We start from the raw sequence: 17,736 nt of genomic DNA, 5'->3' as shown, positions 1-17,736 counted from the left end.
CGGCAGATTATACAATATCACTCATGAAAATGTAACTTCCGGTATAACTTTCAGAGAAGCTCATGTTAGACCCAAATGAGACACATATGAAGGCTACCAGATGCCAGGAGCTTGCAGACAGCACCTCAATCACTGTCAGACAACCCTGCAGGTGGAGTCATTAGCCTAAGTCACAGATGAGGGCGTGAAGGGCCCTGACCCAGGCTGCCCAGAAGGGATGGACAGCAGAAACCCGAGCTCCTCCCCTGCGCCATGGCGCTTCCCACCGCTGCCGCCACGATCTCCTCAACGCAGCTCTGAGTCACTCATCAGCTTGGCTGACTTAACACTCAGCCTAGGAAGGTAATGAGATAGTCACAGGACGACTTAGAAAAAGGTCATCTTTATCTTATTTCCTAAGCTTTTTCTTTCCTGATTATAAATTTGAACTAAGAGTGCCATACTGTTTCTTAATGATACAATGTTAGTCAAGGGACACCAATGGTAACACTCTCAGCATGTCTAAAAAAATCAGAGAGAGGTGAATGCTGTTCTACATCTTAAAGATCATTAGGTAAGACAATTCCACAGATAAAATTCTGCACTAAGAGCACACTGCTGCTGATTCCATGAAGGATGATGTGCTGGAACTGTGGCCTAAAACCACAATGGTTCATAATGATGTTTATAAACTTGACCATTTTGTGCATTTAGCTTTTCCTGAGCTACTTTCAAAAACACTGAAGTTTAAGACTTGGATTTTCTTCTTTTTCAGAAATGAGTTTTAACTAAAAGAAAAAATTCAGTGTAGGTGTGAAGTATTAATTGATGTGCTATTTAATTCTTCCAGTGCAGATGTTTCCTTAGAACTTTGAGAATTTAAGATCTTTTCAATTTTCTTAACTTATTGAATAACTTGTATAAGCCTCAATACACACATCTAAAAAAATTAAAGTTAAGCAAAAAAAAGTTATGTTTAACCTTAATTCTCTTATTTCCCCATGCTAAATGCAGGAACATACAAAGCCAAAAGTCAACTTAGAATATTTGCAGCATCCTGCATTTTGAATATCAGTGAACATGGAATTCCCAAGAATGCAAATCTTAATTCTGCTTTTACAAACATATTTCAATGCTCTATTGCAAGCTTATAGTTAAAAAGAACCGGGACCTCTCTACTCTCTCATACCCTGTCCTCTTATTCCTTCCTTCTTTTCCCCATCTTAAGCGAACCCTCTACTGGTATTACATTTATTTTCTTATAACCCTTTTCTTCATGCTTTAATGTGTCAACTCATTAAATACATTATTACACTACAAATTTATCAAAGCAGTTGGGGAACATGAAAACTCTCATCCTTCAAAGAACAAAAAGATACAAGGTCATTCCTTCAACAAACAGTTGCTGACTACCTAATATAAACTAGACATTCTTCTAGATAGCGGGACCTGAATGAATAAAACATGAAGAATTCCTGTTCTCATGTGAGAAGTTTATAACCTTTCTTAGAAATGCATTCAATTCTTGACATCTTCAAAGCTCAGAGGTCATCTCAAGAATTAAGCTCAAGGTCTCTAAAATAGGCTTGTCTCCTTGACATTTAAAAAATAAATACTAATAAATAAATTTTGAAAACACTGGGCGCACCAGGCTAGATTCATAAGTCTTAAATTTTTTTTTGTTTGTTTGTTTTGTTTTTGTTTTTGTATTTTTCCGAAGCTGGAAACGGGGAGGCAGTCAGACAGACTCCCACATGCGCCCGACTGGGATCCACCCGGCATGCCCACCAGGGGGTGATGCTCTGCCCATCTTGGGGCGTCGCTCTGCTGCAATCAGAGCCATTCTAACGCCTGAGGCAGAGGCCACAGAGCCATCCTCAGCGCCCGGGCAAACTTTGCTCCAGTGGAGCCTTGGCTGCGGGAGGAGAAAAGAGAGACAGAGAGGAAGGAGAGGGGGAGGGGTGGAGAAGCAGATGGGTGCTTCTCCTGTGTGCCCTGGCCGGGAATCGAACCCAGGACTCCTGCACGCCAGGCTGACGCTCTACCACTGAGCCAACCAGCCAAGGCCATAAGTCTTAAATTTTAACTTCAACTCTGCCACTTATCAATTATGATTATAAATCAGAAAATAAAGTTAAAACACAGGTTCACTAAAAAGTAAAGGCAGCACACGAAGAGGTATATTTAACTGGGGGGGGGGGGGACAAAATAAGTAATAAACGTAGCAGAACATAGCAGGATGAGAGGACTACACACTACGTTTCGAAATAAAAAACCTGCGGTACCATGTAGAAAGAATTTCCTTTAGAAAAGCCCACTCACTTCCTAATCTCTAAAATACGAATACCTTCTCTGTAGGAGTGCTGAAAATTTATATGCCTATTAAACTGTAAAGTGCTTCACTGATGTCAGTTATTACTATTTCTTGTTCTAGAGAAAATGAGAATTTTAATTTTGTGTCCATGCAGGTACCTCTAAAATCCTCTTATTTCAAAGACACCATGACATTATAATGCATATATATGCATATATACACACACACACACACACACACACACACACACACACATATATATATACACACACTGCTCACAAAAATTAGGGGATATTTTATTGCTTGTTTTGAAATATCCACTAATTTTTGTGAGCAGTGTATTTATATATCATATATATGTGAAAGAGCTTTGAAAAAAAAACTTCATAGCAATAAAAAAAGTGAGAGGACAGGAGAGGGCTTTGAGCTGGCATACAGCCTATGAAATCTACAGATTTCTTTAAAAATGTTAATGATACCATGAATAAATTAAAGCATAAGGAAACTATATAATTTTTTGGCTTTAAAATAAAATTCACAAATTACTACAGCCCTCTTAATCAGACCAGGCATGACCCTCACTTGGAACGCTCAGCTACTGACCCCTAAGGATGAGCAAGACCTCCCGTTTCCTCCGCAGTCACTGACAGATGACCTGAGGCTTTTTTTAAAAAAATTTTTATTTATTGATTCATTTTAGAGAAGAGAGACACAGAGAGAGAGAGAGAGAGAGAGAGAGAGAAGGGGGGAGGAGCAGGAAGCATCAACTTCTATATGTGCCTTAACCAGGCAAGCCCAGGGTTTTGAACCAGTGACCTCAGCATTCCAGGTCAATGCTTGATCCACTGCACCACCACAGGTCAGGCAACCTGAGACTCTTTAAAAAAATAAAGCGAATGTACTGCAGAAACTCTTTGGTAACATTATGAAATTTACATATTTAATTCAACTCCACAGAACTGGATTAAATTTATATATTTCATTTAATTCTAGTATCTAAAGACAACTATTATACAGATATTGATAAAAATACAATGTTTCAGACACAACTGCTGCTGAGTTTTGGGTAAAATGACATATAAACTAAGGTCACACAGGATCAATGGCCCAAAGAATACTAATACATATACAGTGAATGTCACAGACAGTCAGGGCAGAGAAAGGATGATCTGGATCAGAGAACAGGAGAGTCAGGTGGCCTGGTCTGGGAGCATCACCACATGCAAACACTGACGGGAGGACACTCGTAAAATTATTGCACATTTAAAAACATAAGCCATTTGTAAGTTGGAGACTACTTATATATGAGCGAGGTGACATTAACAAGTTGAATTCTGAAAGAGCTTTCTTCCCCTCCCCCGACATTTTAAAGTTATCTACTTTGAGAATCTGTCATCTCCAAATCAGACATGCTCTTTGTTGTGGTGCAACCGCAACAAAATGGAACCGGAGCCCCAAATTGCAATTTGGGTTTTATTCACTGGATAGTGGTCTGCCCACCACGCCTCTCGCAACAGACAGCGATGAGCTCAGGGGAGAGGGGTATTTATAGGCGAAACCCAAAAGGTTACAGTTACTTCAGCACGTTTGTATTGTACAATATCTTTGCAAAAGCACACAAGCTCACACTGTTCTTAAGATAATAAACCACCTTCCTGCAATATCTGCAAGGCTGACGCACAAGGAACGCATCCTGACTCTGCTAGCAAGATTAGATTTGTTGAGGGTCATGAGAATTTTCTACTTTAGCTGTAGCTATAAGCTAAATTGGGTCAGGGGTCTTCCCTAGCATGGGCTGGCACTCCATAACGCTCTTCAGGTTGTGAGATCATGTGCAAAAATAGAGACTCATTTACACCTTTTTGGAAGGTGGGTGCTAGTCACAGACCACTCACAGCCTGACAGATAAAAGGAATTCTTGCAAACAAGCAGAACATGCTTCATGGCAGACTACTCAAAATAATCTGAACACTTACCAAAAATTCCTCTCATAATTGTCCCAAAGGCACAGAAAGCTGGTTGAGGGCTTTGTCCACGCCAACCTAAAGGGAAAATCATGTTGGCACAAACACGTCAGAGCAGGAGTAGCACTGAAGTGGTCAAAGCAGCACCAGACGTAGGTATTCTTTCGGTATAACTAGATGCTTTTCTGTATAACTAGACACTGCTAACTAGCTAAATAACAGAAGTTATTTTGCCATAAATATTGCTCATAGAATATGAAAAAAAACCTGTTGATATACATGAAACAATAAAGGGAAGTCACCATAAATGAAAGCTTCATCATGCACAGTTTGCCTTTGGATGGAATTTTCAATGAATTTGAACATTTTAATAGGAGGCAAATTACCAGTTGATATAATTTTCATCTGGTGGATGGGCTCTATCTCTTCTAAACATTATTATAACCTTTGAGAAAAATCCAAATTAAATAAAAGGGAAATAAAATTTGGGGGGTTCTCATCATACTGAAACATTTATCTTAGTGGTAGATTTTCCCCTAAGCAAATATGACTCATTAATTTAATGCGTCTTGAAATCCCCATGGAGATGACTACTTCCTGTACTTCTTTACACAAATAGATTTAAAAACAAAACAAAATATGAACAAGACAACTTTTTTGCAAGTATTAAAACTCAAGCATTTCTAAATGACTTTTATAAACAACTGAGATGCTCATTACAAACCATTCTCATATTTTCATAAAACCAAGCTTTCTACAGGGCAACACTGGCCAATGTCCCTCAACCCAGTTCTAGTTAGCACATGTGCCTGAAAGTAAACTAGACATTTCCTTAAGCAGAGCTGATGTTTACTCTTGCAAATAGTCTAAACCAGTGAGATTTCATAGTAATCACTTGACCACTAACAAAAATAAGCACTTTGATATTATTATCCTTTATTTTTCACTGTATATGTTATGGAGATATATAACATAAAAATATAACTATATATAGTTATCCTTAATAAGTAACTGAAAAATGAGCTAGAGGAGTCTTAAATGGGAAAAAATAAAAACAAAAATGTGCACCAAGAAAGTTTAGTTCTTTATTAATTAATGAGATTAGTAATTTCGTCAAGCTTCTGAGGGAAAAATCAACTGGAAGGTTTCTAAAATACTCAGCACTTTGAAGAATAAATCTGAGTTGAGAAAGTATGGGTGTGGGTGTAACTATACTGATTGGTGTAAGTGCAGACTTAAGGTTTACCAAGTTTGTGGAAACGTTGACAAAGTCTGCATAATCCTTGTTGATGAGTTCGACCATGGCCGTCTTCAGAAGTTTATAGTAGAGTTCTAAGTCGTCTCTCAATTCCTCCAACTGGACACGCTTCCTACAGTCTGAAACAAAATGATCCACGTCAAAGTCTTCCTGAAAATAAAACCGGAAGAGCAAAATTACTGCAATGAAACCACGTTTACATGTATAAATAAAATGAGAAAAGAAGAAACACCATCCACGCATTCAGCAGGCTACGGGTCACAGGGAAAGGCACCTGTGAGTGCACAGGACAGTGCGAGGTGCCTGCGCTCTCGATTCGGTGTCAGGCAGGGCCCTGACCGACAGCGTTCTCTCCTGTTGCCTAAATTCTACAAGGGATTTTACTTTTCCAAATTAGACATTGTAAATAGGATCTTAAAATAGAAACAGCTTCTCCCCTTAATCTGAAAAGTAACAAATGTCCAACATAAAACTTTCAAAGAGAGAAGTAAAGGAGAGGAGAGACAAGATGGCGCTGGAGTAGGCGGACGTACCAGCATCTACCTCCCAGAACCAAAGTGGATTACAAACTAATTTTATGAACTATCAGCTGGAAAAACCAACTTTGGACTAAACTAAAAGGACTCTTCAACCAAGGAACACTGAACAAGCCACACAGAGACTGGTAGGAAAAGCGGAAACGCGGGGAGGGTTGCCCAGCTCCTCGGAGCGAACGGCAGCAGGGAGAGACTCGCGTGGTGGGAAGTGAGTTTAGCAGAGGGGAAAGGGTCCTGAGCCCCAGGAACAAAGCCCCAGCCTGCAGCCCCAGACCCCGGAAGAGGCGTAAAGACAGTATTTAGCCAGAAACAAGTCAGGATACTGTTTGTGAGGGAGTCTGATTTCTCAGACCCAGGATCCTTCTTAAAGGGACCACGCAGAACATCTCTCTCACAAACACTCACCCGGGGCTCCTGGAGACGGAGGGAGAGGGGAGAGAACCACAGTAACAGGAAGAGAGTATAATCTAGGAGGCACAGGGAGAAACATTTTGGGAGATAGCCACCCTAACCCCTGGGACGAGTCACTCCCCAAAGCTGAAGTGAATATTTCCCCCAGAAATAGCAATACCAGCAAAGGGAAGCAGGAGAGCAGCCAAACAAGCTCCCCCGCAGCATTCAGAGCAGAGTCACATAGAAGGAGGGAGCTTGAGGGTCTACAGTAGTGAGTCTTAGGGTCCGAGCTGCAACGCCCCCACCCACGCAGCTGAGGGTGAGCCGGAGGGCGGGCGGCAGCGGGAGACAAAAGTGCGGTTCTGCTGGCAGGGTTGGAAGTCGGCTGCCCACCACTGGGCTCAGGTGTGAGCTCAATCTTGCCCGGCTAGGGAGAAGGGGGAGTGCAAAAGCGGCCAAGCTCAGCTGCCGGCAGCCTGTAATCCAGCCTCGGGAGAAGGGCGGGAAACCCGGAAAGGGTAGAAACCAGCCCCGGAGCAAGGGCAGAGGAGCACATCCCTGCCCCGCCCGTGCAACCCAGGCTTGCGGTCTGACTTGGTAGCCGGCTCCTCCCGCGGGGGTGGAGCCAAAAGCCCAGAAGAGGCGGAGTTCCGCTACGGAGCTGAGCTTGGACACGCAGCCCTGCCTGGTGGTAGAGCCAAGGCTAGCAGCTGTTCCTTGAGTGGGATCATCTGGCAAAGGCAGGGCGAAAGCTCGGAAACAGGCGGAGACCCGCAGCTGAGCAAAGGTGCTCGCCAGTGCCCTCAGGACCGAGCATAACGTCACACACGGGGGTGGGGCAAAGGCCAAGGCCACCAACCCTTGTGCACCCGAGCACGTGATCACAGCCACTCCCGTGAAGAGAAAATGCGGAGGCAGAGAAATACAACACAAATAAACCAAGAGAAATCCCCAGAAAAAGACCTAAGTGAATCAGATATAACCAAATTACCAGATGCAGAGTTTAAAATAACGATTGTTAGGATGCTCAAAGATATTAGAACCACCATAGATGGCCATTACGAAAACCTAAATAAAGAGATAACAAATATAAAAAAGGACATTGAAATAATAAAAAAGAATCAGACAGAAATGACAAATACAATATCTGAAATAAAGAATACAATGGAAGGAATTAAAAGCAGGATGGATGAAGCAGAGAATCGAATCAGTGAGTTAGAGGACACAATAAATAAAGGCATGGAAGCAGAGCAGAAAAAAGAAAAGAGACTCAAAAAGTCTGAGGAAACTCTAAGAGAGCTCTGTGACAACATGAAGAGAAATAACATCCGCATCATAGGGGTTCCTGAAGAAGAGAAAGAACAAGGGATAGAGACTTTGTTCAAACAAATTATAGCGGAAAACTTCCCCCAGTTAAGGCAGGAAAATGTCTCACATGTTCAGGAGGCACAGAGAACTCCATTAAGGAGAAACCCAAAGAAACCAACACCAAGACACATCATAATTAAATTACCAAAGCTAAATGATAAAGAGAAAATATTAAAAGCTGCGAGAGAAAAAAAGACTATCACCTACAAAGGAACCCCCATAAGGATGACTTCTGACTTCTCAACAGAAACACTTGAGGCCAGAAGGGAATGGCAAGAAATATTCAAAGTAATGCAGAACAAGAACCTACAGCCAAGACTACTTTATCCAGCAAGGCTATCATTTAAAATTGAAGGAGAAATAAAAAGCTTTACAGACAAAAAAAAACTCAAGGATTTCACTGCAACCAAACCAAGGCTGAAAGAAATGCTAAGGGACCTGTTGTAAACAGGTCAAAGGAAAAAAAGAATATAGCAAAAGAGAAAAACAGTTTTAAAGAAAAAAAATGGCAATAAACAATTACGTATCAGTAATAACCTTAAATGTTAATGGATTAAACGAGCTGATCAAGAGACATAGGGTAGCTGCGTGGATAAGAAAACAGGACCCATACATATGCTGTCTACAAGAGACACACCTTAAATCAAAAGATGCACACAGACTGAAGATAAAAGGATGGAAAAAAATATTTCACGCAAATGGAAATGAAAAAAAAGCTGGGGTAGCAATACTTATATCAGACAAAATGGACTTTAGAACAAAGACCATAGTTAGAGATAAAGAAGGTCACTACATAATGATAAAGGGAGCAATCCAAAAGGAAGATATAACCATTATAAATATCTACGCACCTAATATAGGAGCACCTAAATATATAAAGCAGACTTTGATAGACTTAAAGGGCGAGATCAACAGCAATACTATAATAGTAGGAGATTTCAATACCCCATTAACATCATTAGATAGATCCTCAAGAAAGAAAATTAACAAAGAAACAGCAGACTTAAAGGACATATTAGATCAACTCGATCTAATAGATATCTTCAGAACCTTTCATCCTAAAGCAGCAGAATATACATTCTTTTCAAGCACTCATGGTACATTCTCTAGAATAGACCACATGTTAGGGCACAAAAGCGGGCTCAACAAATTTAAGAAGATTGAAATCATATCGAGCACTTTCTCTGATCACAATGGCATTAAACTAGAAATCAACCACAACAGAAAAATTGAAAAACATTCAAACACTTGGAAACTAAATAGCACAATATTAAACAATGAATGGGTTAACATTGAGATCAAAGAAGAAATTAAAAAATTCCTAGAAACAAATGATAATGAGCATACATCAACTCAAAATTTATGGGACACAGCAAAAGCAGTCCTGAGAGGGAAGTTTATAGCATTACAGGCATACCTCAAGAAGCTAGAAAAAGCTCAAATAAACAACTTAACCCTGCATCTAAAAGAACTAGAAAAAGAACAGCAAGTAAAGCCCAGAGCTAGTAGAAGGAAGGAAATAATAAAGATCAGAGCAGAAATAAATGACATAGAGGCTAAAGAAACAATACAGAGGATCAATGAAACCAGGAGCTGGTTCTTTGAAAAGGTAAACAAGATCGATGAACCTTTAACAAGACTCACCAAGAAAAAAAGAGAGAGGACTCAAATAAATAAAATTAGAAACGAGAGTGGAGAAATAACAACTGACACAACAGAAATACAAAATATTGTGAGAAAATACTATGAAGAACTGTACGCCAAAAAACTAGACAACCTAGATGAAATGGACAAATTCCTTGAATCATATAATCTTCCAAAAATCAATCTGGAAGAATCAGAAAACCTAAACAGACCAATTACAACAAATGAGATTGAAACAGCTATCAAAAAACTCCCAAAAAAGAAAAGTCCTGGGCCTGATGGCTTCACAGGTGAATTCTACCAAATATTCAAAAAAGAACTAACTCCTATCCTTCTCAAGCTATTTCAAAAAATTCAAGAGGAAGGAAGACTCCCAAACTCCTTTTATGAGGCAAGCATAATTCTGATTCCAAAACCAGGCAAAGACAACACAAAAAAAGAAAATTATAGGCCAATATCCCTGATGAACTTAGATGCAAAAATCCTCAACAAAATATTAGCAAACCGGATCCAGCAATATATGGAAAAAATCATACACAATGATCAAGTAGGATTTATTCTTGGGAGGCAAGGCTGGTACAATATTCGCAAATCAATCAATGTGATTCATCACATAAACAAAAGAAAGGAGAAAAACCACATGATAATTTCAATAGATGCAGAAAAGGCATTTGATAAAGTCCAGCACCCATTCATGATCAAAACTCTCAGCAAAGTGGGAATACAGGGAACATACCTCAACATGATAAAGGCCATCTATGACAAACCCACAGCCAACATCATACTCAATGGGCAAAAATTAAAAGCAATCGCCTTAAGATCAGGAACAAGGCAGGGGTGCCCCCTTTCACCACTCTTATTCAACATAGTTCTGGAAGTCCTCGCCACAGCAATCAGACAAGAAAAAGAAATAAAAGGCATCCAAATTGGAAAAGAAGAAGTAAAACTATCATTATTTGCAGATGACATGATATTGTATATAGAAAACCCTAAAGTCTCAGTCAAAAAACTACTAGACCTGATCAAAGAATTTGGCAAGGTGGCAGGATATAAAATCAACACTCAGAAATCAGAGGCATTTTTATACACTAATAATGAACTGTCAGAAAGAGAAATCAGGGAATCAATCCCCTTTACCATTGCAACCAAAAAAATAAAGTACCTAGGAATAAATCTAACTAAGGAGATTAAAGACTTGTACTCGGAAAATTATAAAACATTGATAAAAGAAATCAGGGAAGATACGAATAAGTGGAGGCATATACCGTGCTCATGGTTAGGAAGAATAAACATCATTAAAATGTCTATATTACCCAAAGCAATTTATAAATTCAATGCAATACCAATGAAAATACCAATGACTTACTTCAAAGACATTGAACACATATTCCAAAAATTTATATGGAACCAAAAAAGAACACGAATAGCCTCAGCAATCCTGAAAAGGAAGAAAAAAGTGGGAGGTATCACACTTCCAGATATCAAGTTATATTATAAAGCCATTGTACTCAAAACAGCATGGTACTGGCATAAGAACAGGCACATAGATCAATGGAACAGAACAGAGAACTCAGAAATAAACCCACAGCTCTATGGACAACTGATATTTGACAAAGGAGGTAAGACAATACAATGGAGTAAAGACAGCCTCTTCAACAAATGGTGTTGGGAAAACTGGACAGCTACCAGCAAAAAAATGAAACTAGACCACCAACTTACACCACTCACAAAAATAAACTCAAAATGGATAAAAGACTTGAATGTAAGCCGTGAAACCATAAGCATCTTAGAAGAAAACATAGGCAGTAAGCTCTCTGACATCTCTCGCAGCAATATATTTGCTGATTTGTCTCCACAGGCAAGTGAAATAAAAGACAGGATAAACAAATGGGACTTTATCAAACTAAAAAGCTTCTGCACAGCTAACGACAATAAGAACAGAATAAAAAGACAAACTACACAATGGGAGAACATATTTGACATAGCGTCGGACAAGGGGTTAATAACCAAAATTTATAAAGAACTTGTAAAACTTAATACCAGGAAGACAAACAATCCAATCCAAAAATGGGCAAAAGAAATGAATAGACACTTCTCCAAAGAGGACACACAGATGGCCAATAGGCATATGAAAAAATGTTCAACATCACTAATCATTAGAGAAATGCAAATTAAAACCACAATGAGATATCACCTCACACCAGTCAGAATGGCGCTCATCAATAAAACAACACAGAATAAGTGCTGGCGAGGATGTGGAGAAAAGGGAACCCTCCTGCACTGCTGGTGGGAATGCAGACTGGTGCAGCCACTATGGAAAACAGTATGGAGATTCCTCAAGAAATTAAAAATCGAACTGCCTCTTGACCCAGCTATACCACTGTTAGGAATATACCCCAAGAACACTATAGCACTGTTTGAAAAGAAGAAATGCACCCCCATGTTTATGGCAGCATTGTTCACAATAGCAAAGATTTGGAAACAGCCCAAGTGTCCATCAGAGGACGAGTGGATTAAAAAGCTTTGGTATATATATACTATGGAATACTACTCAGCCATAAGAAATGATGACATAGGATCTTTTACAACAACATGGATGGGCCTTGATAACATTATACTGAGTGAAAGAAGTAAATTAGAAAAAACTAAGAACTATATGTTTTCATACATAGGTGGGACATAAAGATGAGACTCAGAGACATGAACAACAGTGTTGGGGTTACAGGGTGGGGGGAGGAGAGGGAGGGGGTGGGGGGAGGAGAGGGTCACAAAGATCATGACTTTTCAGCATTTGCCATATTCCCCCCTTAATCTATAGACAGACAGCAAATATTTACGTATGGTGTTCCCACTATAAAGACTGCTGTCTTAGGGACAAATGCTGATAAACTACTTCAGCAGTTCCTCCTTCTTCAAAGACTTATATGTAAACATAGAGCTCCATGTTTCATAGGACATACTCAAGCTCACTCCATGCTCCCTGGAGCTTTAGCACAAGGGAATGCCCCCTCCCTTTTTTTTTTTTTTTAGTATTTTTTCTTTTATTTATTTATTTTTTGTATATTTCTGAGGATGGGGATGGGGAGGCAGTCGGACAGGCTCCTGCATGCGCCTGACTGGGATCCATCTGGCATGCCTACCGGGGGGAATGCTCTGCCCATCTGGGGTGTTGCTCTGTTATAACCCGAGCCATTCTGGCAACTGGGGCGGAGGCCGTGGGGCCATCCTTAGTGCCCAGGGTGGATTTGCTCCGGTGGAGCCTTGGCAGCGGGCGGGAGGAGAGAAATGAAGAGGAAGGAGAGAGGGAGGAGTGGAGAGGTAGATGGGCACTTCTCCTGTGTGCTCTGGCCAGGAATCGAACCCGGGAATCCTGCACACCAGGCCAATGACTCCGACGGGTCTACTATATCATGCTTTTTACTTAAAAAAAAAAAAAAAATTTACATTTCTTTTGAATGCTGATGAGCAGGAGACACCAAATCTTTTTCGCCTGCAAACTACTACCCTCTTTATTAGATCTAGCTAATAACACTGTTCTGTCTTTTTTCCAAACAGCTCCAGATATATGGAAAAGATTTATATAGGCAGATGGGGATCCTCAAACCCCTCAGCGAGATCTTCTGAGAATGGCTTTTAAGATACCTAGAGGCAGAAAAAGCCCAATAGAGATCAGGGGAACTACCAGCTTTTAGGATACACCCTTAAAGGCTCCAACGCCCCAAAGGGGTCTCATAGGATGCCATCTGGGTCCTGCTTCAATAGTGGAAAGGAAGGTCATTGAGCTAAAGCCTGCCAGGCTTACACGCCTCTGCTGTGAGGAAACAGGGACACTGGAAGGGGGGCTTCCCCCTCGCTCCTCTAAGGGAGGGTTCAGTCTCTTCCAGTCCTGCTCCAGCCACCTATGACCTAACCTTGCCCAGAAAGCTGGGGTTTGCCACTGAAGGCTGAAGGTGCCCAGGGCCGTCGGCCCCATCTACAACACTGTGGACGAGCCTAGGGTATTTCTTCCAAGAAGCAGGTAAACTGATCTCATTCGCACAAGGGCTACTTAACTATGTTTTGCCTGAATAGTCAGGTTTTTTATTCTTCCCTCAAAGATCTCTGTTGTGGGTGTTGATAGTCCTATTTTTCTGCTGCTTTGCTTAATATATAGTGTTTCCTTTATCCCTCCTACCTCAATGCCCCACTCATATTTCAGGCTGGGACCTACTCCTAATTTAGAGCTCTCTTTCCTCCTTTAGCCAACTTGTATTATGAATTTACCTTTGCCACCCAGCTTAGTGTATCCCAAGGTTCTCTTTACCAGGCCACAGTCACAGAGCTCCAGGAAAAAGCTACCTGATCTCAACTCTCCAGGCAGAGGAGAACAGAAGCTTCATATCCACGCATGCTGCAAATGGCTTTTTCCAGTCTACCTGAATCATTACCAGCTAGAAGCAGCGGTCATTGGGACTTGGACATGAGCTGCAAAATATAGAATGGTGACAACAATTCCAGTGCCATGCGGACTTTTCCTGTGTGGAACTTTCCTGGACTCCTGCTCCCTGTGACAGCTCCTAACAGACTGAACTGTGGTTGGGTTGCATTTTTCAGGGATTTGGCATGGTGATGGGGCCATCTTGGACTTGGGGAACATGTTAAGGACACTACTCTTTTAGGGATTCTCGCTGTATTGGCCAAGAGTTTGCTTAAAGGCTTTTAATCACTGTAAAAAAAAATAGAGGACTGGATGAAGAAGATGGGGCACATATACACCATGGTATACTATTCAGCTAGGAGAAATGGTGACATTGGATCACTTATAGAGGAATGGTGGAGTCTTGGTAGCATTGTGCGGGGTGAAATAAGCGAATCAGAAAAAAAACAGGAACTGCAGGATTCCACACATTGGTGGGACATAAAAGCGAGACTAAGAGGCATGGACAGGAGTGTGGTGGCTATGGGGAGGTGGGGGGAGGGAAGGAGGGAGAGGGGGATGGGGAGGGGTACAGAGAGAACTGGATGGAGGGTGGCGGAGGATGATCTCGCTTCGGGTGATGGGTATGCAACAGAACTAAATGACAAGATAACCTGGAAATGTTTTCTTTGAAGGTATGTACCCTGATTTATTGATGTCACCCCATTAAAATAAAAATTTATTTAAAAAAAAAAAAAAAAAAACTTTCAAAGAAGTGATTACATAATAGAATAAAAAATCACCCACACTCTGATGCTCTGCGGATAAGCACTATTACTACTTTTTCTTTTTTTTACTATTAAACACTGTGATTTACGTCCTTCAAGATTTGGGGGGGGGTGTCTCTCTTTTTAAAATACAAATTAATTTTTAAAAATTGGGATATAATTGACATATGACATTACATTAGTTTCAGGTGACGTGATCACCACAGTAAGTTGTTAACATCCATCACCATTCAGGGTACAAACTTTTTTCTTGTGATAAGATCCTTTAAGATTTACTCCCGTAGCCATCTCCAAAGACATAATACAGGACTGTTAACTATAATCAGCATGCTGCAATTACACCCCTGGACTTAAATATTATCCAATTAACTGGAAGTTTGTACCATTTGGCTCCCCTCACCCATTTCACCCCACCGTCCACCTTCTGCCTTTCGCAACAACCAATCTGATCTCTGTACCCATGAGTGTGATTTTTTGTTTTGATTTTTAGATTCCACATATAACTCAGATCATAAGGTATTTATTTGTCTTTCTCTGACTTACTTCACCTAGCATACCGCCCTCAAAGGCAATCCATGATGTCCCAAATGGTAGGAGTCCTTCTTTTCAACAAATGATGCTAAGACAAGTAACTATCTACACTGTAGATTCTACAAGCAAAGGAATGAATCTGGAACCCAACCTCACACTATACACAAAAATTTAACTCAAAATGGATCAATGACTTAAATATAAAAGCTAAAATTATAAGACTCTTAGAAGAAAACAGGTGAAAATCTGTGTGACCTAGGATTAGGCAACAATTTCTTAGATATGACACCAGGAAGCATAAATAATATATAAATTATGATCAAAATAAAAACGTTTGTGCATCAAGAATACTTTAAATGAAAAAACAACCATACAATAGAAAATATTTTCAAATCACATATCTGACAAGATCTAATATCCAGAATACAAAAAGAACTCTTATAGCTCACCAAATAACCCAATTAAAAAATGAGTAAAGGATTTAAATAGACATTTCTCCAAGGAAAATGTACTACTTGCCAATAAGCCCATGAAAAGATGCTGAACATCATTAACCATTAGGGAAATGTAAACTGAATCACAGTAAATACTTCACACCCACTAAGATGGCTACAATAAAAAAAAACAAAATAGAACAAAAACTAGGTATTGGTAAAGATTTGAGAGTAACTGGAACCCTCACCTGGTGAGAATGTGTTTTCCACAGCTGCTGTGGAAAACAGTCTAGCAGGTCCTTAAAAATTAAATGTAAAATTACCCAGGAATTCCACACCTGGTAGAGCTAAAAACAGATGTTCATGCAAAAACATGTACATGAATATGCCTCACAGCCAAAGCAAAAACAACTGGAATACGCAGTGATTGATGAATGGGTAAACAAAATGTGGTATGCCCACACAATGGGCAGCCATAAAAAGGAATCAAGTGCTGTTACATTCTACAACTTGGATGAACCTTGAAACATTACACTAAGTGAAGGATGCCAGGCACAGGCCACATACTATCCGATTCCATTTATCTGAGATGTTCCAGAACAGGCAAATCCACAGAGACAGAAAGTATATTAGTGGTTGCCAGAGGATGGGGGGAGGGAAGAACTAGAACTAACAGGTACAAGGTTTCTTTCTGGGGTGATGAATGTTCTGGAATTAGTAGTGATGGACATACAACACAGTAAACACACTAAACACCAATGGGTTACACACTTTTAAATAGGGAATTTTGTTATGTGAATTACATCTCAACAAAAACTTAAATATCAACAAATGTTCAGCTACATTAAAGACTAAAGTAACACTGATCAAAAGGCAGCTATAGTCGCTGTATGAAAGCTACAGTGATTCATAACAGAGTGGTGCTCATCAAAGAGACAAGGCAATGGAAGGGGAGAGATCCACACAATTACGCAGATAATTCAGAAGAGAAAACACAGTCTTCAACAAATGGTCCTGAACAAATAGCCATCCACGTGCAAAAAATGAACAAAGACACAGAAAGGTCTAAGAAATTAACTTAAAATAGACCTAAATGTAAAACGCAAAACTTCTAGATGATAACATAGGAGAAAATCTAGATACCCTTGTTTGGCAACGGCCATTTAGATACACCACCCAAAGCATGATCTATTGGGGGTGCAGAAAAATGAACAGGTGGAGTGCGGGGTTTGTAGGCATTGTAAGGGTAGGTACAGGACATTATGCTTTGCCAAAACCCACAGAATGTACCACACCAAGAATGAGACCTAATGTAAACTATGGACTTCAGTTAACACTGAGCTCGAAACTTTCCGGCCTTTGACTCGACCAGCACGATTCCGCAGAAGTGCTTTCTCCAGGCTGCACCTGCCAAACCGGAGGCCGACAGACTCCCTGCGCAGGGCAGCGAGGTCCCGGCCGAGGAGAGGCCCTGGAGGGCAGAGGACAGCGGCGGCCCAGGGCCCGGCTCCGGAGAGCGGCGCCCGGCGCACACCTTCATGAACTCGTCCTTGTCGAAGCACACCGTATCCGGCCCCTTGGGCAGGTTCATTCTCCTTCTCTCCATCCTGCTGGCCGCCTGTCAGCACCGACACACGAGCGAGGGGAAGAAGCAGGAGCCTCGCCCACCGACCGGGCGGCCGCAGCCACGACCAATTTCCACGGCACAGGAGGGACCGCTTCCGCCAACATGGCAGCGCGCGCCGTGGCCAATGAGCGAGGGCGCCGCGGGTGACCCCCGCCTGCGCCACCAAGAGGGGCGCGGGGACCGCCGCCGTCGCGCCGGCAGGCGGCGCTGCCCCCATGCGGCGGAGGGCGGCACTGCAGCCCGCACGCTCCTGCTGGATGGCCCAGCTCTCAGGAGACCCCGCAGAGTCTGGCGGACCCGCCCAGGGGCCAGCGGGGCGCCCTCTCCACCGAACCGTTTACCGTGGGAGAAACTTGCCTGCAGTCTCTTCCAGGGTCTTCTCCGGAGATTGCTCCGCCGCAGGAACCGCCATGACCGGATGTGGGCCCTCTGGTTCTCAGGCCGGTCTTGCGGGCTTGGGCACATGGCGAGCTCATTCTTCCAGTCCGTCCCCAGGCGCTACCC

At 41.5% G+C, this 17,736-nt stretch overlaps 1 protein-coding gene across 5 annotated transcripts in view; it reads right to left on the bottom strand.

Moving 5' to 3' along the window:
* LOC136404295 (conserved oligomeric Golgi complex subunit 2-like) overlaps window positions 1-17,326 on the bottom strand; it is a 65,116-nt gene extending 47,790 nt beyond the window's left edge. For 3 of the 5 annotated variants that reach the window (XM_066383651.1, XM_066383648.1, XM_066383656.1), the window contains exons 1-3: window positions 17,013-17,326; window positions 5,504-5,665; window positions 4,270-4,335 (exon numbers count right to left, since the gene is read on the bottom strand). The gene's annotated coding sequence lies outside the window, so the exon portion shown is untranslated. The remainder of the gene's footprint in view (window positions 1-4,269; window positions 4,336-5,503; window positions 5,666-17,012) is intronic. The other 2 variants (XR_010751236.1, XR_010751237.1) reach the window with 2 other exon arrangements.
* Between the last annotated feature and the right edge of the window lie 410 nt (window positions 17,327-17,736).

This window comes from Saccopteryx leptura, chromosome 1 (assembly GCF_036850995.1).
Source record: "Saccopteryx leptura isolate mSacLep1 chromosome 1, mSacLep1_pri_phased_curated, whole genome shotgun sequence".
In the NCBI taxonomy this organism is placed as follows: domain Eukaryota; kingdom Metazoa; phylum Chordata; class Mammalia; order Chiroptera; family Emballonuridae; genus Saccopteryx; species Saccopteryx leptura.
The sequence above is the reverse complement of the archived record's forward strand: the minus strand, read 5'-3'. Positions and strand labels throughout refer to the sequence as shown.